At 39.6% G+C, this 21,516-nt stretch overlaps 1 protein-coding gene and 1 pseudogene across 3 annotated transcripts in view; one reads left to right on the top strand and one right to left on the bottom strand.

Annotated features, from left to right (window-relative positions):
* The window catches only part of ILRUN (inflammation and lipid regulator with UBA-like and NBR1-like domains), a 123,278-nt gene that overhangs the window by 36,545 nt on the left and 65,217 nt on the right, over positions 1–21,516 (bottom strand). The window lies entirely within an intron of this gene.
* Positions 1,687–1,857, top strand: LOC114906957 (annotated as a pseudogene).

The raw sequence follows: 21,516 nt of genomic DNA, 5'->3' as shown, positions 1-21,516 counted from the left end.
GGAGGAGGAAGGCACTATCTGAAGGGGACAGAACGGGAAGGAGACCTTTCTAAATACACCATTCCTAAATTGAGACTTAGGATCATAGAAATGTTCTACATACTCAAGAAAAAAAAACAACAAAAAAACCAACATGCTAGGTCAAAGGGGGACAAGAGTAAGAATTGGAGATTAAAAATAAATTTCCGGGCTTCCCTGGTGGCGCAGTGGTTGAGAGTTCGCCTGCCGATGCAGGGGACAGGAGTTTGTGCCCCGGTCCGGGAGGATCCCACATACCGCGGAGCGGCTGGGCCTGTGAGCCATGGCCGCTAAGCCTGCGCGTCCGGAGCCTGTGCTCCGCAACGAGAGAGGCCACAACAGTGAGAGGCCCGCATACTGCAAAAATAATAATAATAATAATAATTTTCCTAGGATGGTGACTGACACAGAATAGGTGCTCAATAGAAAATTATTTTTAAAAAAAGAAAGAAAATTATTTATGCAGAAATACTTAGCAGTGTGACATTAAAAAATGTTTACTGTGTTGCACTGTTGGAAGTTAGATTCAATGCTAAGAGTAATGTCTGATGATTGCCTATGTCTAACTGTCGCTGGAGGACTCTACCAATGACAGTAAAACAGGTTTCCTATATAAAATCTAAGAGTTTATGATACCTATAAAAAGGGAATATAATATTTGATCCTCCTCTTCATTCACTAGTTTCACTGAAAGTAAATAAAGCACCAAACCCTTACTCTAAAGAACTGGCAATTAAAGGTAAAGAATTAAGCATTTAATCTAGCCTTACTTGTAAAACTGAATTTCAGGAAAATAAGTCATTGTTGATAAATAAATGTTTCCTCCGCCCAAAACTACTCTAGCTAATATATGTGGGAAAAAATTGCCATTTTGTAATCCCTAATTGAAATGATTCAGGCAATAATCAATGAACAAAACCATTAGACAAAAGGTTGGTTGATGGGGAGGAACTCTGGAGGGATCAGGCTGTCACCACTTGAACACTTTGATTGATCTCAGCATCACTAAGAGCCAAATAATTTTGAAAAAGAAGTACAAAGTTAGAGGTCTCACACTTCTTGATTTCAAAACTTACTACAAAACTACAGGAATCAAAATAGTGTGGTACTGGCAGAAAGACAGACATATAGACCATGGAATAGAATGGAGAGCTCAAAAATAAACCCTCACATTTATGGTCAAATGATTTTTGACAAGAATACTAAGAGCATTCAATGGGGAAGGGAAGTCTTTTCAACAAAGGGTGTTGAGAAAACTGGATATCCACATGCAAAAGAATGAATTTGGATCCCTACCTTACACCATATACAAAAATTAACTCAAAATGGATCAAAGATCTAAACATACGAACTAAACCTCTGAGAAGAAAACAGAAGGAAAGCTTCATGACACTGGATTTGGAAGTGATTTCTTGGATTTGACTCCAAAAGCACAGGCAACCAAAGAAAAAAGAAACTGGACTACATCAAAATTAAAACTTTTGTGCATCTAAGGACACAATCAACAGAGTGCAAAGGTAAACACCGAATGGAGAAAATATTTACAAATCAATATCTGATAATGGGCAAATATCCAAAATATATAAAGAACTCCTACAAAATAAAACTAATAACCTGATTTGAAAATGGGCGAAGGGCCTTTTGCCTCGCTGCATATGAGAAAGCAAGATGGGTCACCAGCAGCTCTAATGGAACCATCCAAGAAAATCCGGCCGGGGTTCTTGCTCTTGCTGCATCTGCTCAAACCTGCACAGTACGATCCAAAAGTACAGCCTCAATATGTACCACCAGTGTTTCCAACAGTACACGAAGGAGATGGGCTTCATTAAGTTGGACTAAGCCAACTTCTTGAATGGGTCATCCAGGGCATCTACCTTACCACAGAAACAATGCTAGCTCTTTGTACATTAAAACAAAAACCCTTTTCAATTGTGAGAGTTTTAATGTGAATGGAATAGTCAACTGACTACAGAAATCTCCTTTTAAAAATTTACTATTATCTTCTCAAAGGATTCATCTTCAAAATATGTGGCTTATTTTCCCTCAGATATATAAAAGTATTCACGCTGGAGGGAAAAATGGGCAAAGGACGTGAACAAACTGAAGGACCTAAAAGCACAGGTAAAGATGCTCGATATCATTCATCATTAGGGAACTACAAATCAAAACCATAATGAGATACTACCTCACACTCATTAGGATGGCTACTGTCAAAAAAACAGGAAATAACAAGTCTGTGCAAGATGTGGAGAAACTGGAACCCTTGCACACTGGTGGGAGGGTAAAATGGTACAGCCACTATGGGAACCAGTATGGCATTTCCTTAAAAAATTAAAAATAGAATTGCCATATGGTCCAGCAATCCCATTTCTAGGTATATACCCAAAAGAACTAAAAGCAGAGTTTCAAAGAGATATTTGTATACCTGTTTTCATAACAGCATTATTCATAATACCAAAAGGTAGAAGCAATCGAAGTGTACATTGATAGATAAATGATTTTAAAACTGTGGGATATACATACAATGGATTATTCAGCCTTGTAAAGTTGGAAAATTCTCAGCCATGCTACAACTTGGATGAACCTTTAACATGAACTGATATAAAAGCCAGTCACAAAAGGACAAAAACTGTGTGATACCACTTATATGAGGTACCCAGACAGTCAAATTCAGAGACAGGAAGTAGAATGGTGGCTGTCAGGGGCTGGAGGGAGAGGGAGAAGAGGAGTTATTATTTAATAGGTACAGAGTTTCAGTTTTGCAAGAGTTCTGGAGATAGATGGTGATGATGGCTGTATAACAATGTGAACGAGCTAACAATGTGAACGAGCTTAATGCCACTGAACTGTATACTTAAAAATGGTTAAGATGGTAAATTGTTATGTGTATTTCACCACAATTCAAACAAAACCCTGAGGCCCAGTAACTTTAAATTAGTTGCTCAAGGTCACTCACTATTATGTGGCAGAATCAAAACCAGAGGTCAGATCTATTAACTCCTGGACTAGTACTTATCTATAACATCAGGCAGCACTTTTTTTCCCCCTACCCCTGGTCAGTTTTGAATGTTCCACCAACCAGGAAAGAAAGAGTACTTATGGAGACAACTATTCCTGGCAGAAAAGATGGAAATATTAACATCTTAATAATTTGAAATTTTATAGCCTACTAATAAAGTATAACTGAGTGGATGATAGCACAATTGCAGAAAACATAGCATGAAAGTACATTTAAGCAACTTAAATTGCTAACTTAAATCTCAAAGTATAATTATGTTTTAAGGGTAACACAGGGAATCAAAACTATAGCACATTAAGAGCCAAACGTATGTAACTGGAAAAAAATATACAGATTAAAACTGGCATTTTAACAATCGTTTTGCATTTACTTTGAAAAGCACTTAAATGTAACATTGGATAAAAGGGCTTAACATTTATTGTTCATTTTACATGCAAATAGGGAAAAAAATGGCTGGAATTCTCATTCCTTCACTACTTCTACTGCATTTCTCAACCAATCTGATTGTGACACACTTGGTGCTTCTTCATATCTGTAGTATTTTTACCAAAGGGTAATTTAAAATAGAATATTTGAACAGAAGAAGTACTTCCAAGTATTTAGTTCAAGAACCAGAAAGTCAAATTTTAGACTAGCAACTGATTTACTTAATTCAACCTTAAGTAGTTCCATTAAAAACAGAGAGAGGCCTGTTCTTCTTGGTACATGTGCTTTAAAGTAAGGTTTAACTTAAGACTCTGATATCTTTCTGCAGAGGTACTATGTATGTTTTGAATACTAAAAAGCCTAATAACAAGACATAGCCCCATCTGTCTTTTTTTAAAAACTCAAATGCTATCTTTGACATAATCATGGACAAAAAGGGTAAAACAGCATTACTGATGGTAATTAGTTATCCTTGGTGAGATCTCTGATAATGTACTACATCAACTCTCCCTTCCCCCTCCTCCTAAAAGAGGATGGGCTTTGTTTCTGGGTTCAGGGAAACTGCTCCCAGTCAACATCATCATCCTAGCTGGACCAATGTGAGAACTAGCGAAACAAAGAAAACAGATACCCCTTCCCCTCAACATTCTCTCCTAAGAGAACTACATTACAGATGTCACATTCACTGACAAGTCAGAGTCAGAGAGAGACAAAGCAGAACTTGTTAAATGTTTCTTCATTCTCCTTTCATTTTTCACTTTCTTCATCTCTTTTGTCCTACCCAATCTTCCTAAGTATCCCTTCCTCTTCATTTCCATTGCAGGCCCTTATTAACAGGCCCAAAATTTTCCTGGCTTGAATCTGGGCACAGAGCTTTGAGGGAACGAATGACTACTCATCCCTAGACTGAAGTAGCAGCATCCACACACAGTGGGTCTTGGGACTCACTCATAGCCATTGGGACTTCCCAGTCCTACAAAGGGAGCCGCCCTCGCCACCCTCTCACAGCAGAGGTACAATGCATTGGGCCTTTTAGTCTGGGCCATGACACTCTGCTACTCATCTCTCTTCCAGATGACCTGTGGGTGTAAATATGCTTCAGAGGACCATCACCTTCAATCTACCTCCCACTCTTTTGCACACAGAACCCTCAACTCATGCCAAACTGCATTAGTCATGCTCAACCAGAGTTTATGCTTATTTACTGCAATCTGGAAATGTGACACCCTGTCACCAATCTGAATCTTTTTAGTTAAAATACTGCATATCTGGGAAAGCCCCTTCAGACACCATTTGACCTAGAAAGTTATTATTTCCTAATGTTTACTATTTTTTATTACTGAAAATAAATTTTAATAGACTTCATTATTTTTAAGACTTTATTTTTAGAAGATGTAGGTTCACAGCAAAACTGAGAATATACTCTGCCTCCACATACATAAAATCTCCTTTACTATCAATATCCTACATAAAAGTGGTGTATTTGTTACAACTGATGAATCTACACAGACACATCATTATCACCCGAAGTCCCTAGTTTATGTCAGAGTTCACTCTTGTGTTGCACATTCTATGGGTTTTAATAAATGTATAATGACATGTTTCCACCACTATAGTATCACAGAATAGTTTCACTGCCCTAAAAATCCTCTGTGCTCTGCCTATTCATCCCTCCCTCCCCTAGCCCCTGGCAATCACTATTTCCACAGTTTTGCCTTTTCTAAAATGTTATATAGTTGGCTACATACAGTATGTAGCCTTTTCAGATTGGTTTCTTTCACATAGAAATATGCACTTAAAGGTGTTCTGTATCTTTTCATGAAGTGAAAGCTCATTTCTTTTTCATGCTGGATAGTATTCCACTGTCTAGATGTACCGAAGTTTATTTACCCATTCATCTACTGAAGGATGTTTTGATTGCTTCCAAGTTTTGGCAATTATGAATGTAACTGCTATAAATATGGTAAGAATATTTTAGTTTTGTAGGAAACTGCCAAACTGCCTAACGAAGTGACTGTACCACTTTGCATTCTCACCAGCAATAAATGAGTTTCCGTTGCTCCACATCCTTGCCAGCATTTGGCGTTGACAGTGTTCCAGATTTTAGCCATTCTAACAGGTAGGTAGTGGTAACTTATTTTAATTTGCAACTCTCTAATGACATAATGTTGAACATCTTTTTATATGCTTATTTGCACCTGTATATCTTCTTCGGTGAGATGTCAGTTCAACTCTTTTTTGCTTGTTTTTTGAGTTGTTTGTTTTCTTATTATTGAGTTTTAAGAGCTTTCTGTATATTTTGGATAATAGTCCTTTATCAGATGTGTCTTTTACAAATGTTTTCTCCCAGTCTGTGGCCTGTCTTCTCATTCTCTTGACACTGTCTTTCACAGAGCACTTAAGTTTTTAATTTTAATGAACTCCAGCTTATCAATTCTTTCTTTAGATCATGCCCCTTTGGTGTTGCATTTAAAAAGTCATTGCCTATAATCAATTCACTCTGCTGCACACCTGAAACACAATATTGTAAATCAACTATACTTCAATTAAAAAAAAAAAGTCATGGGAAATTCCCTGGCAGTCCGATGGTTAGGACTCCATGCTTTCACTGCTGAGGGCTCTGGTTTGATAAGCTGTGAGGCACAACCAAAAAAAGTCATGGTCGTACCCAAGATCATCTAGGTTTCTATGTTATCTTCTAGGAGTTTTACAGTTTTGCATTTTATGTTTAGATTTATAATCCATTTTGAGTTAATATTTGTGAAGGATGTAAGACCTGTGTGCAGATTCATTTTTTTACATGTAGATGTCTACTTGATCCGGCACCATTTGTTGAAAATACCACCTTTTCTCCAGTGTGTTGTCTTTGCTCCTTTGTCAAAGATCAGTTGACTATATTTGTGTCAGTCCATTTCTGGGCTCTCTCTTCTGTTCCAATTATCTATTTGTTTATTCTTTCACCATTACCACAATATCCTGGTTACTTTATAGGAAGTCTTGAAGTCAGAGTGTCCGTTCTCCAACTCTGTTCTTCTCCATTGCTGAATTGGCTACTCTGGGTCTTTTGCCTTTCTGTATATAATTTAAAAGCAGTTTGTTGATTTCCACACAATAACTTGCTGGGATTTTGATTGGGACTGTGTTCAATCTGCACATCAAGCTGGGAAGAACTAATATCTTGAAAATACTGAGTCTTCCTATCCATGAACATGAAATATCTCTTCACTTACTTAGTTCTTCTCAGATTCTTTTCATCAGAATTTTGTTGTTTTCCTCATATAGATCTTGTTCACACTTGGATAGCTTTACACTTAAGTACTTTATTTTGGGGGGATAAAAACATAAATGGTAATGTGTTTTTAATTTCAAATTGAACATGTTCATGCTGGTTTATAGGAAAGCGTTTAATTTTTGTAAATCAATCTTGTATCCTGCAACCTTGTTATAGTTGCTTATTAGTTCCAGGATATTTTGTTGTTGATTCTTTCAAATTTTGCCATCTGCAAAAAAAAAAGATGGTTTTATTTCCTCCTTCCCAATCTGAAGATTTTTTTATTTCGCTTTAATTGTCTCATTGCACTAGCTAGGACTTCCAGCACGATGTTGAAAAGCAGTGGACTTTCCTTTGCCTCACTTCTGATCTGAGCAGAAAACTTCTAATTTCTCATCATTAAGTATGATATTAGCTAAAGATTTTTTGTAAATAGTCTTTATCAAGTAGAGAGCGATCCCCTCCTTTCTTCCTAGTTTCCTGAGAGTTTAATCACAAATAGGTGTTGGATTTTAACAAATGGTTTTTCTGTATCTATTGATATGAACATGTGACTTTTCTTCTTAGCCTGTTGATATAATGGGTTATATTAATTGATTTTTGAATGCTGAACCAGCCTTGCATGTCTGGGATAAATCTCATTTGGTCATAGCATATGTTATTCTTCTTACACATTGTTGGATTTGATTTGCTAATATTTTGTTGATGACTTTTGCATCTATGTTCATGAGAGATAATGGTCTATGATTTTCTTTCCTTGTACTGTCTGTCTGGTTTTGGCATTAGGGTAATGCTGGCCTCATAGAATGAGTCAGAAAGTATTCTTTCTGCTTCACTCTTCTGGAAGAGATTCCAGAGTAGTGGTAAAATTTCTTCCTTAAATGTCTGGTAGAATTCACCAGTGAACTCATCTGAGCCTGGCACTTTCTGTTTTGTAAGGTTATTAATTGTTGCTTTAATTTCTTTAATAGATATGGCCTATACAGATTATTTCTTCTTGGGTGAGCTCTGGCAGATTGCACCTTTCAAGAAATTGGTCCATTACACCTAAGTTATCAAATTTATGGGCATTACATCTGTTTGTTACCAACATGACTTGCTCATAATATTCCTTATTATCTGTTGACTGTGCATGGGATCTGTAGTGATGTTCTCTCTTTCATTTCTCATTTTAGTAATTTGTATCTTCTACCTTTTTTTCTTAGCCTGGCCAGAGGTTAGTGACTTAAATTAACCTTTTCAAAACACCAGTTTTAGGTTTTATTGATTTTCTCTATTGATTTTCTATTTGCAATTTCACTGCCTTCTGCTCTACTCTATATTTTTCTTCTGATTTAATTTGTTCTTATTTTTCTAGTTTCCTAAAGTGGAAGCTTATATTATAGATTTTAGGTTTTTCTTTTTTTCTAACATATGTATTCAATGCTATAAATTCCCCTCTGAGAACTGCTTTAGCTGCATTTCACAATTTTGATAGGTGTTATTCTCATTTGCATTTAGTTCAAAGTATTTTTAGATTTCTCTTGAGATTTCTTCTTTGATCCATATGTTATTCAGAAGTGTGGGGATTCTTCCACTATCTTTCTGTTGTTGCCTTCTAGTTTAATTCCATTGTGGTGTAAGAGTATACATTGTATAACTTCTATTCTTTTAAGTTTGTTAAGGTGTTTTATGGCCCAGAATCTGGTTTACCTTGGTGAAAAGTTTCATGTGAGCTTCAGAAGAATTTGCTGCTGTTGGATGAAGTAGTCTGCAGATGTCAATTATATCCAGCATAATGATGGTGTTGTTGAGCTCAACTATGTCCTTATGGTTTTCTGCCTGCTGGGTCTGTCCATTTCTGATAACGAAGTGTTGAAGTCTCCAACTAAAATAGTGGAGACTTCGTCTATTTCTCCTTTCAGTTCTATCAGTTTTGCCTCACAGAGTTTGATATCCTGTTGTTAAGCACATATACATTAAGAAGTCTTATGTCTTCCTGGAGTACTAACCCCTTTATCATTATATACTATCCCTCTTTATCCCTGATAATTTCTTTGGTCTGAAGTCTGCTCTGACTGAATATAGCTACTTCTGCTTTCTTTGGATTAGTGTTAGCACAGTACATCTTTCTCCATCCCTTTATTCTTAATGTATATGTACACTGATATTAGAATTTTCTTGAAAACAATGTAGAGCTGGGTCTTGTCTTGTGATCCATTCTGACAATCTCTTTCATTTGTACATTTAGACTACTGAGGTTTAAAAGTGGTTACTGATATAGCGGGATTAATATCTACCATATTTGTTACTGTTTTCTATTTGTTGCTCTTGTTCTGATTTTTCTCTTCTACTCTTTTTCTGCCTTTTAGGTTTTAATTGAGCATTTTACATGATTCAATTTTCTCTCCTTTCTTAGTATAACAATTAGTTTTTTTTCTTTTAATGAGGTTGTCAGTTTGCAATGTACATTTACAACTAATCCAAGTGAAATCATAAATGACACTACCCACTTCATGGATAGTGCAGGTATCATATAATAGCAAAATACTCCTAATCGCTCCCTCCTGTCCCTTGTATCACTGCTGTCATTCATTTCACGTATTCATACACACACACACACACACACACACGTATATATATGTATGTATACACATATGTATATATATGTATGTAAACGGTTTATACACAGATACACACAAACACATATAATGGAACACAAGCATACATAATTGATTACACTGTTGCTGTTATTATTTTGAACGAATTGTTATATTAGATCAATTAAGAGTAAGAAAAATAGGGACTTCCCTGGTGGTCCAGTGGTTAAGACTCCACACTCCCAGTGCAAGGGGCCTGGGTTCCATCCCTGATCAGGGAACTAGATCCTGCATGACGCAACTAAAGATCCCACATGACGCAATGAAAATCTTGCATGCACAAACGAAGATCCCATGTGCCGCATCTAAGACCCAGCGCAGCCATATTAAATAAACAAACAAACAAATAAAGGATTTTTTGGGGTTTTTTTGCGGTATGTGGGCCTCTCACTGTTGTGCCTCTCCTGTTGCGGAGCACAGGCTCCGGACGCGCAGGCTCAGCGGCCATGGCTCACGGGCCCAGCCACTCCACGGCATGTGGGATCTTCCCGGACCGGGGCACGAACCTGTGTCCCCTGCATCGGCAGGCGGACTCTCAACCACTGTGCCACCAGGGAAGCCCAAAGTAAAGTTTTTTTGTTTTTTTGGGTTTTTTTCTTTTAATTCCACCTTCCTCCCAATTCTCAATGATGGGGCTGTGAGGAACTACAGGCACTCTTCCCAATCCTCCCTCCTAATCAGCTTAGTAAAACTTTTCTCCGGATTAGGGATGAATCTCTTCCAGTTCTAGCTGACACTTGAGCCAAACTTTCAGTGCTCAACCTTACTACTATAAAACAGCCACTGCCTTTTAGTACTAGAACAGCTAGAATGGGGGGGATCTCTAATGAACCGCAAGAGGTTCCTGTCTCTGAACCTGCTCCCTTTTGTTTAGGCCCTTTGGGAGATACTTACTCTGTTCTCTTTAGTTCATCTATCCCTACCCATTTATTATGCTGAGACTTCTTAGACAAGTATGCTAGAATTTGGGAGAAATAATTCTAGAATTTGACAGTAGTCATCAAAGTAACACACTAGGTGAATTAAATGACCCTTTATTTGTTCGGTCTCTGATGGTACTAGAGCAGATTCTGGAAACACTGGTCATTTGTTCCTACTGAATCAGCTACCATTTCCTTATGGGCAAAATCTCCAAATGATGTTAGCAAAATTCACAGCACACCTCCCATCAGCATTCAAAAAGATCCCTCAAAACCTCCTCCCCCAATTAATCAATATTCTGTAAGTAATGAAGTATTTCAAGGCATAAGGCCCATCATAGAAGATTACAAGGCTCAAGCTCTCATCATCCCTTGTACTAGCCTCTGTAACAGTCCTATTTTATCAGCGATAAAACCCAAGGGCCAAGGATAGAGATTTGTGCAGGACCTCTGAGCAATAAACAACATTGTTATCCCTCAACACCGTGTTGTTCCTAACCCTCATACATTACTAACATCCACTCCCACAGATGCCGAAAGCTCAGCCTCTGTACAGCAGTGCCGAATCGAATCTCTTGAAGTAGAAAAGAATAGCTTCATTGCTTTGCCAGGCAAAGGGGGACACAGAGGAATCCTACCCTTGAAAACTATGTGTCCCCCAAAGTAAAGTATTTTTAAACAAGAATAAGAAACTTTTAAAAGAATAAGACTTTTAATCCTACCTTCACTTACTCATTCTCCAATGTGTTTTCTTTGTATTTTTAAAATCTGGTTAATATGCTAAAGATTTTAATGGAAAAAGTAGACAACATGCAAGAACAGATGGATAATGTAAGAGAAAGGTAGAAATTCTAAGAAAACAAAACAAAACAAAAAAGCCAGAGATCAAAATCTGTAACAGAAAGGAAGAATGCCTTTGATGGGCTCATTAGTAGACTGGACCCAGCTGAGAAAAGAATTTCTGAGCTTGAGGATATGTCAGTAGAAACTTTCAAAACTAAAAAGCAGGGCTTCTCTGGTAGCGCAGTGGTTGAAAGTCCGCCTGCCAATGCAGGGGACATGGGTTCATGCCCCGGCCCAGGAGGATCCCACATGCCACAGAGCGGCTGGGCCTGTGAGCCATGGCCGCTGAGCCTGCGCGCCCGGAGCCTGTGTTCCGCAACGGAAGAGGCCACAACAGTGAGAGGCCTGCGTACCGCAAAAACAAACAAACAAACAAACAAAACTAAAAAGCAAAGAGAAAAAAGACTGGGAAAAGAAATGGAAAAGACTACCCAAGAACTGTGGGACAACTACAAAAGATGTAACATATGCATAATTGGAATACTAGAAGGAGAAGAAAGAAAGGAACAGAAGAAATATTTAAAGTAATAATGACTGAAAGTTTTCCTAAATTAACATCAGACACCAAGCCACAGATCTAGGAAGCTAAGAGAACACCAAGGAAAATAAATGCTCAAAAAACTACACATAGGTAAATCATATTCGTAATGCAGAAAATTGACAATAAAGAAAAAATCTTGAAAGAAGCCAGAGGAGAAAAACCTTTTACTGACAGAGAAACAAAAATCAAAGTTATATATGACTTCTCAGAAATCATGTAAGGAAGCAGAGAGTGAAGTGAAATATTTAAAATAGGGGGAAAAAAAACCTCCCAGCCTAGGATTTGGTACTTTGCAAAGTTATCCTTCAAAAGTTGAGGAGAGGGCTTCCCTGGTGGCGCAGTGGTTGAGAGTCCGCCTGCCGATACAGGGGACATGGGTTCGTGCCCCGGTCCGGTAGGATCCCACATGCCGCGGAGCGGCTGGGCCCGTGAGCCATGGCCGCTGAGCCTGCGCGTCCGGAGCCTGTGCTCCGCAGCAGGAGAGGCCGCAACAGTGAGAGGTCCACGTACCACAAAAAAAAAAAAAAGTTGAGGAGAATGATAATTCTAACACTCCTGTCATGTCTGACTCTGGTTCTGATGCTTGTTCAGTCTCTTCAAACTGTGTTTTTCATCTTTTCCTTTTCTGTTGAAAGGTGTACGTGAATATACTGTGTAAAAGGAACTGCAGAAAAGAGTCTTTTAGGTGTAGGGGGAGGGGAAGCATTCTGCAGTCCTATGATTAGGCCTCAGTCTTTTGGTGAGCCTGTGCCCCTGGACTATGAACTTCATCAGTGCTTCTCAGTTTTCTTCCCCATTTATGGGACAGGATGGCTAAGGGGACTGGAGCTGGGCATTTCCCTTCCTCTAGGTCAGTTAGGCTCTGATAAACCCACAGCAGGTAAGGCTCTGGTAAAATAATTTCTCCTGAGGGCAGGAGATATTACCCAGACAATATTCCGGGTAATTTCAAAACAGTTACTTTCCCCCTTCCCTGCCAGAAGAATTAGGGGATTTTTTTCCTCCAATATCCACTGGGAAAACCTGGTAGAGATTCTTGAGGTAAAACTCACGAAAGTGTGGGGACACTCCTAGAGTCTTCATCTCTCAGGCTTGTCCACACTGAGCCTCCAGTAATTTGTCAATTACAGTTCTGGTTTTTCTACCCCAGTAGTGGTTCCCACAGGTTTCCACTGGTGGCTTCTGCTCTGGTAAATTTTAATTCTCTGCATAATTTTTAGCGCACATTAAGCTGCATATTCTTCTGCCTTGGGTATTCCACATGTTTAACACCTTTCTCGTTTTATGACCTGGAATCTTTGACTCCACCCTGAAGATGCCACCAGGTCAAGAGATCACTGAAATATCTGACATGGAAAAACCTTAAGGAATCTTTACTAAGAGAGTCCTTACAAGACAAGTTAACAGTTGAGGAAGGATTACCACATAAGGTTTCACAATATAGTCATATCTTTTAATAGCAAGAAGAAGGGGCTTCCCTGGTGGCACAGTGGTTGAGAATCCACCTGCCAACGCAGGGGACGTGGGTTCAAGCCCTGGTCTGGGAAGATCCCACATGCCATGGAGCAACTAAGCCTGTGTGCCACAAATACTGAGCCTGTGTTCTAGAGCCCAGGAGCCACAACTACTGAACCCAGGTGCCACAACTACTGATGCCCACGTGCCTAGAGCCCATGCTCCACAACAAGAGAAGCCACCGCAGTAAGAAGCCACGCACCACAACGAATAGTAGCCCCTGCTCACGGCAACTAGAGAAAGCCCGTGTGCAGCACTGAAGACCCAACGCAGCCAAAAATAAATAAATTTATATATAAAAAGAAAAACAACAACAACAACAAGAAGCAGTAGCAGCTGCAGCATCTAACACCTATTCATTGCTTACCATGCCAGGTGCTGTTCTAAAAGCTTTCACATGCATTAACTCCTCAAATTCCCTCAAAAACCCAGGAGGTGAGGACCGTTTTCCTTATTTTATAGGTGAAGAAACTGAGTCACTGAAAGATAAAATAATTTCCTAAAGGTCACAGTGCTACTGCACTGTTGAACTAGAAGTCAAACCCAGATGGTATGACTTCAAGGTTCACGCTGCTACTCTACTGTCCTTCTTTAATAAAGAAGAATATTTAAGAATTTAACTGTAAGTGAGCCAAGTAAATTATGGTTTGTTCATTCTTAGTCAGCAGCCCAGATTCTGTTTTTGAGATGGCTGTCTAATATATTTTATTTTTTTGATCACTATTTATATACCTTGCCCCAACACAGCAAAAAGAATTATCAATCCATAGAGACAAAAAGTACATTAGTGGTCACCAGGGGCTCTATGAATGAGGAGTGACTGCTTAATGGGTATGGAGTTTCCTTTTGGGGTAATAAAAATGTGTTGGAACTAAAAAGATGATGGCTGCACAATTCTGTGAATGTACTAAATGCCAATGAATTGTATGCTTTAAGTGGTTAACTTGTTATGTGAATTTTATCTCAACCGAAAAAGAAAGAACAATCTACAACATTTTGGTTAATAGTAGGGGGAAGGTTCTAAAATATTAGTTAATAGGAAAAAAGTAGGCTATACAATTATATGTAGCACAATACCAAATTTGAAAAACAAAATTTTTTATGCTTTTAATATTTGGAGACATACACTAACAGTGTCTATATCTGTATTTCAGAATAAATGTTTTCTTTATGTTTTCTATATCTTCTAGGTCATATATTTCTTTTATTATCAGGACAAATACATTTTTTAAAGAATTTAATCACAAATAAGTTTAGTGATGTAATTGATTTAAAAGTCCTAAAATAATAAAATGGTTGAACTAAATTCAAATATATCAATACCTATAGTAAATGTGAATAGTCTAAACACACCAATTAGAAGAGATTGTCAGAAAGGAAAAAAAAATAGCCTAACTATATGCTGTCTATAAGAAGCTCCAAATATAATAATATAGGTAGGCTGAAAGTAAAAGGCTAGGAAAAGATACAGCATGCAAACACTAATCAAAGAAAGCCAGAGTGGCTATATTAATATCAGACTTCAGAGTGAAGAAAATACCAGTGACCATGAGGGACATCACACAATAATAAATGGGTCACGCACCTTGAAGACATAATCCTAAATGTGTATGCACTTAACGACAAAGCTTCAAAATACATGAACCCAAAACTGACAGAACTGAAAGGAGAAACAGACAAGTCCAAAACTGAAGTTGGAGACTTCAACACTCTTTTCTCAGTAATAGATACAACTAGTTGATCCCCCCAATAAAAATCTATAAAGATATAGAGAAATTGAACAACAGCATCAACCAACTACATCTAACTGACATTTATACAACACTCCACCCAACAATAGCAAAATACACATCCTTTCGAGGTACACATGAAATACTCACCAAGATAGACAATATCTCTTGGGTGTATCTCCTGGGTCATAAACACCTTAACAAATTTAAAAGAATTGAAATCATACAAAGTATGCTCTCTTAACATAATAGAATTAAACTAGAAATGATCAAACAAGATAACAGAAAAATTACCAAACATTTGGAAACTTAACTACATACTTCAATACAATCCATGGGTCAAACAGGAAGTCTCAAGGGAATTAGGAAATACTTTGAAATGAATGAAAATGAAAATACAGTATTTCAAAATTTATGATAGGCAGCTAAAAGCAGCACTCTGAGGGAAATTTACAGTTGTTATAGACTAAACATTTGTATCCTCCCCCCACCAAATTTTTATTTTGAAACTTAATCCCCAATGTGAGTGTATTTCGAAGTTGGGCCTCTGAGAGGTGATTAGGTCCTGAGGGTAGAGCCCTCATGAATGACATTAGCATCCTTATTAAAAAACATCCCAGAAAGGATACAGCAAGAAGGCCACCTTACGAAGTAGGAGACTAGCCCTCAACAGACACTGAATCTGCCAGCACCTCTATTTTAGACTTCCCAGCCTCCAGAAATGTAAGAAATAAATTTCAGTTGTTTACAAGCCACCCAGTCTATAGTAGTTTATTACAGCAGCCCAAACAGACTAAGAGAATAATATTAAATACCTACATTATAAAAGAAAGGTCTCAAATCAATGACCCCAAGCTTCCATCTTAAGACACTAGAAAAAGAAAAAAATAAACCCAAGTCAAGCAGAAGGAGGGAAATAATAAAATTAAGAGCAGAAATCCAGGGACTTCCCTGGTGGTGCAGTGGTTAAGAATCCACCTGCCAATTCAGTGACACGGGTTCGAGCCACGGTCTGGGAAGATCCCACATGCCGCAGAGCAACTAAGCCTGTGCGCCACAACTATTGAGCCTGTGCTCTAGAGCCCGTGCTCTGCAACAAGAGGAGCCACCACAATGAGAAGCCCACGCACCACAACAAAGAGTAGCCCTGCTCGCCGCAACTAGAGAAAGCCGGCGCACAGCAATGAAGACCCAACGCAGCCAAAATAATAATAATAAATAAATAAAGCAGAAATCCATGTAACTGAAAACAGAAAAACAGAGGAAAATCAATGAAACCAAAAGCTGGTTTTCTTAAAATTAAGAAATCTATCAAGATTATTAAAGAAAAAAAGAGAGGAGACACAAAATATCAAGAATAAGAGAGGGTTATCACTACATACACAGAAAGCATTAGAATGATAATAAAGGATAGTACAAACAATTCTACAAACATAAATTCAATGATTTAGTGAAAAGGATCAATTCCTTGGAATTACGCAAAGTCACCCAAGATGAAACATAACCTGAACAGATCTATAACTATAAAAATAAACTGAAGGGCTTCAGTGGTGAAGAATCCGCCTGCCAATGCAGGGGACATGGGTTCAAGACCTGGTCCGGGAAGATCCCACATGCCGCAGAGCAACTAAGCCCGTGTGCCACAACTACTGAGCCTGGGCTATTGAGCCCACGAGCCACAACCACTGAGCCCGTGCACCGAGAGCCCGTGGTCCGCAACAAGAGAAGCCACCACAATGAGAAGCCCAAGCACCACAACGAAGAGTAGCCCCCGCTCGCCGCAACTAGAGAAAGCTCATGTGCAGCAACGAAGACCGAATGCAGCCAAAAATAAATAAATAAATAAATAAATAAATAAAGAAGAACCCTCCAGGCCCAGGTTTCACTAGCAAATTCTTTAGAAGAAGATGGCCACCAATTCTACACAATTTGTTATAGAAAACAAAAAAAATTGGTACAACATACCAGAGTTTATAGAGCTGCAGGCCACTAGCCACATGTAGCTACTGAGTGCTTGAAGTGGAACTACAGCCACACGTTGAAATGATACTATTTGGGCTATACCAAGTTAAACAAAATGTATTATTAAATGCTCTTTAAAGTCTTAGTAAGACTTAGGTCAGATAAGGTCTGCTTTCCTATTCACTTCTGATTTCTAAATACAAAAGACAACTGTAAAACTAAAAAAGGAAAAAATGACTTTGAAGTGGCTACTAAGCCAAAGCCTGACCCACTGTAGAATTCAGTTACTTTCAAGACCATCTCAAAACAAAGTACAAGCAAAACTCTTAGAAATCATAAGAGGAAACTGGAAGGACATTGATCACTACCAAGTAAAATCCAGAGGCTCAAAGCATTCCTACCTGGAGCCAAATGTCTGACATTGACATTCTCTTTGTAAAGAAAGGAAACCATAAGCTCTTTAAAGTTAAAAGGACAAAAATTAAGAGGGTTTTTTAAAAAGGCATTTTGTTTTTCAAGATAAAGATTACAGAATGAACTAATTTCTAAGTGATAAATATCTTTGCCATTCCAAGGAAAAACTCATTAGAGCACTGCGTGGCTAATGTCAAAGCATCATTATAGGAAGAGAATGGAATTTGCTTTTCAGTAAAAAGATACCCTCTTCAAAAATTCCTACAGTTAACTGCATGACTAATACGAGGTATGTATGTATGTATGTATTTATGGCTGTGCTGGGTCTTCGTTTCTGTGCGAGGGCTTTCTCTAGTTGTGGCAAGTGGGGGCCACTCTTCATCGCAGTGTGCGGGCCTCTCACTATCGCGGCCTCTCATGTTGTGGAGCACAGGCTCCAGACGCGCAGGCTCAGTAGTTGTGGCTCACAGGCCTAGTTGCTCCGTGGCATGTGGGATCTTCCCAGACCAGAGCTCAAACCTGTGTCCCCTGCATCGGCAGGCAGATTCTCAACCACTGATCCACCAGGGAAGCCCCTAATAGGAGGTTTTTAAAAATAAAATAACAGCTACATTTCGAGCAATAATTAAGGAATATAAACTGCATCATAAAACTTAAAATATCAGATAAAGCTTAAAAGCCCTATACTTCAATTACTTTAGACACTAATCACCATTCTGTTAAAATAGCCACATATTTTTCAGTAGTTATATAGCCCCACACCCACAGTTTTGCTTTCTGTGGTTTCAATTACCCAAGGCCAACCTCAATCTGAAAATACTAAATGGAAAATTCCAGAAATACACAATTCATAAGTTTTAAGCTGCACACCATTCTAAGTGGTGTGATGAAATCTCATGCCTTCCCACTCCATCCCACCCAGAACCCCCAACCATCGACATCATCTGCTCCTGACATCCAACCATTCACATTGTCATGGCCTGATGACCCAGGATCACCCAAAGCAAATGATCCTCCTTGTGGTATTTTATCATCTCACATCATCACAAGAAGGGTGATTACAAACAATAAAGTATTTTGAGAGAGAGAGAGACAGAAGGAGAGACGGAGAGAGACCACATTCACATAACTCTTATTACAGTATGTTGTTATAACTGTTCTATTTTATTATTAGTTATGTTAATCTCTTATTGTGCTTGATTTATAAATTAAACTTTATCATAGGTATGTATGTACAGGAAAAACCACAGTATATATGGGGTTCAGCACTATCCGTGGTTTCAGGCATCCACTGGGGGTCTTGGAATGTTCCCCCAAGGACAAGAGGGGGACTACTGTACTGATAAATTAGATATTCACCATGATTTGAATAGGAAGCAATTATGCTTGCTTCCTGATTTGTAAGAGACATGCTGTGGTCTGATTCAGTGGCAAGGGTACACAACGGCACTTATTAAAAATTCCCATCACGTAACAATTCAGTAAAACCTTAAGAATTACTCATCTGAAACAATTTCAGCATACATGTAAACATTTTTGTGACCAGGAAATGGACATATCTCCTCCATTGGGAGTCTTACTTTTCACCTCATTTTTAATATTTCTGAAATCAAAATGTATCATATGATCAAATATGTTCATTTAATATGACAATGCTCTTCCCTTCTCCTCACAAGTAGTCATTAAACCAATGATGCACGTTAAAATTACTGTCACATAAGTGAGGAGGGGGAAGATGGCGGAAGAGTAAGACGCGGAGATCACCCTCCTCCCCACAGATACATCAGAAATACCTCTACACGTGGAACAACTCCTACAGAACACCCACTGAACGCTGGCAGAAGACCTCAGACCTCCCAAAAGGCAAGAAACTCCCCCACGAACCTGGGTAGGGCAAAATAAAAAAGAATAAACAGAGACAAAAGAATATGGACGGGACCTACACCAGTGGGAGGGAGCTGTGAAGGAGGAAAGGTTTCCACACACTAGGAACCCCTTCGCGGGCGGAGACTGCGGGTGGCAGACGGGGGAAGTTTCGGAGCCGCGGAGGAGAGCACAGCAACAGGGGTGCGGAGGGCAAAGCGGAGAGATTCCCGCACACAGGACCGGTGCTGACCAGCACTCACCGGCCCGAGAGGCTTGTCTGCTCATCTGCTGGGGCGGGCGAGGCTGGGAGCTGAGGCTTGGGCTTCGGTTGGATGCAGGAAGAGGACTGGAGTTGGCGGCGTGAACACAGCCTAAAGGTGCTAGTGCACCACGCCTAGCCAGGAGGGAGTCCGGGAAAAAGTCTGGACCTGCCGAAGAGGCAAGAGACTTTTTCTTCCCTCTTTGTTTCCTGGTGCACGAGAAGACGGGATTAAGAGCGCTGCTTAAAGGAGCTCCAGAGACGGGCGCGAGCCGCGGCTATCAGCGCGGAACCCAGAGCCAGGCATGAGACGCTAAGGCCGCTGCTGCCACCACCAAGAAACCTGTGTGCGAGCACAGGTCACTATCCACACCTCCCCTCCCGGGAGCCTGTGCAGCCCGCCACTGCCAGGGTCCCGTGATCCAGGGACAACTTCCCCGGGAGAACGCGCGGCGCGACTCAGGCAGAGCAATGTCACGCCGGGCTCTGCTGCAGCAGGCTCGCCCTGTATCTGCGCCCCTCCCTACCCCGGCCTGAGTGAGCCAGAGCCCCCTAATCAGCTGCTCCTTTAACCCCGTCCTGTCTGAGCGAAGAACAGACGCCCTCCAGTGACCTACACGCAGAGGCGGGGCCAAATCCAAAGCTGAACCCCAGGAGCTGTGTGAACAAAGAAGAGAAAGGGAAATTTCTCCCAGCAGCCTCAGGAGCAGCGGATTAAATCTCCACAATCAACTTGATGTACCCTGCAACGGTGGAATACGTGAATAGACAATGAATCATCCCAAATTGAGGAGGTGGACGTTGAGAGCAAGATACATTATTTTTTCCCCTTTCCCTCTTTTTGTGAGTCTGTATGTGTATGCTTCTGTGTGAGATTTTGTCTGTATAGCTTTGCTTTCACCATTTGTCCTAGGGTTCTGTCCGTCCGTTTCTGTTTTGTTTTGAATAAAAAATTTTCTTAATAATTATTTTCTATTTTAATTATTTTATTTTACTTTATTTTATTTTATCCTCTTTCTTTCTACTTTTTCTCCCTTTTATTCTGAGCGTGTGGATGAAAGGCTCTTGGTGCTGCAGCCAGGAGTCAGTGCTGTGCCTCTGACGTGGGAGAGCCAACTTCAGGACACTGGTCCACAAGAGGCCTCCCAGCTCCACGTAATATCAAATGGTGAAAATCTCCCAGAGATCTCCATCTCAACGCCAACACCCAGCTTCACTCAATGACCAGCAAGCTACAGTGCTGGACACCCTATGCCAAACAACTAGCAAGACAGGAACACAACCCCACTCATTAGCAGAGAGGCTGCCTAAAATCATAATAAGGCCACAGACACCCCAAAACACACCACCAGACGTGGACCTGCCCACCAGAAAGACAAGATCCAGCCTCATCCACCAGAACACAGGCACCAGTCCCCTCCACCAGTAAGCCTACACAACCCACTGAACCAATTTTAGCCAGTGGGGACAGACACCAAAAACAATGGGAACTACAAACCTGCAGCCTGCAAAAAGGAGACCCCAAACATAATAAGATAAGCAAAATGAGAAGACAGGAAAAACACACAGCAGATGAAGGAGCAAGATAAAAACCCACCAGACCTAACAAACGAAGAGGAAATAGGCAGTCTACCTGAAAAAGAATTCAGAATAATGATAGTAAAGACGATCCAAAATCTTGGAAATAGAATAGACAAAATGCAAGAAACGTTTAACAAGGACCTAGAAGAACTAAAGATGAAACAAGCAACGATGAACAACACAATAAATGAAATTAAAAATACTCTAGAAGGGATCAATACCAGAATAAATGAGGCAGAAGAATGGATAAGTGACCTGGAAGATAAAATACTGGAAATAACTACTGAAGAGCAGAATAAAGAGAAAAGAATGAAAAGAACTGAGGACAGTCTCAGAGACCTCTGGGACAACGTTAAACGCATCATTATTTGAATTATAGGGGTCCCAGAATAAGAAGAGAAAAAGAAAGGGACTGAGAAAATACTTGAAGAGATTATAGTTGAAAACTTCCCTAACATGGGAAAGGAAATAAGTCCAGCAAGCACAGAGTCCCATACGGGATAAATCCAAGG

This window comes from Monodon monoceros, unplaced genomic scaffold (assembly GCF_005190385.1).
Source record: "Monodon monoceros isolate NGI ecotype Baffin Bay Population unplaced genomic scaffold, NGI_Narwhal_1 Super_Scaffold_3, whole genome shotgun sequence".
Taxonomy (NCBI): Eukaryota; Metazoa; Chordata; class Mammalia; order Artiodactyla; family Monodontidae; genus Monodon; species Monodon monoceros.
This window is presented reverse-complemented; position numbering and strand designations above follow the sequence as displayed.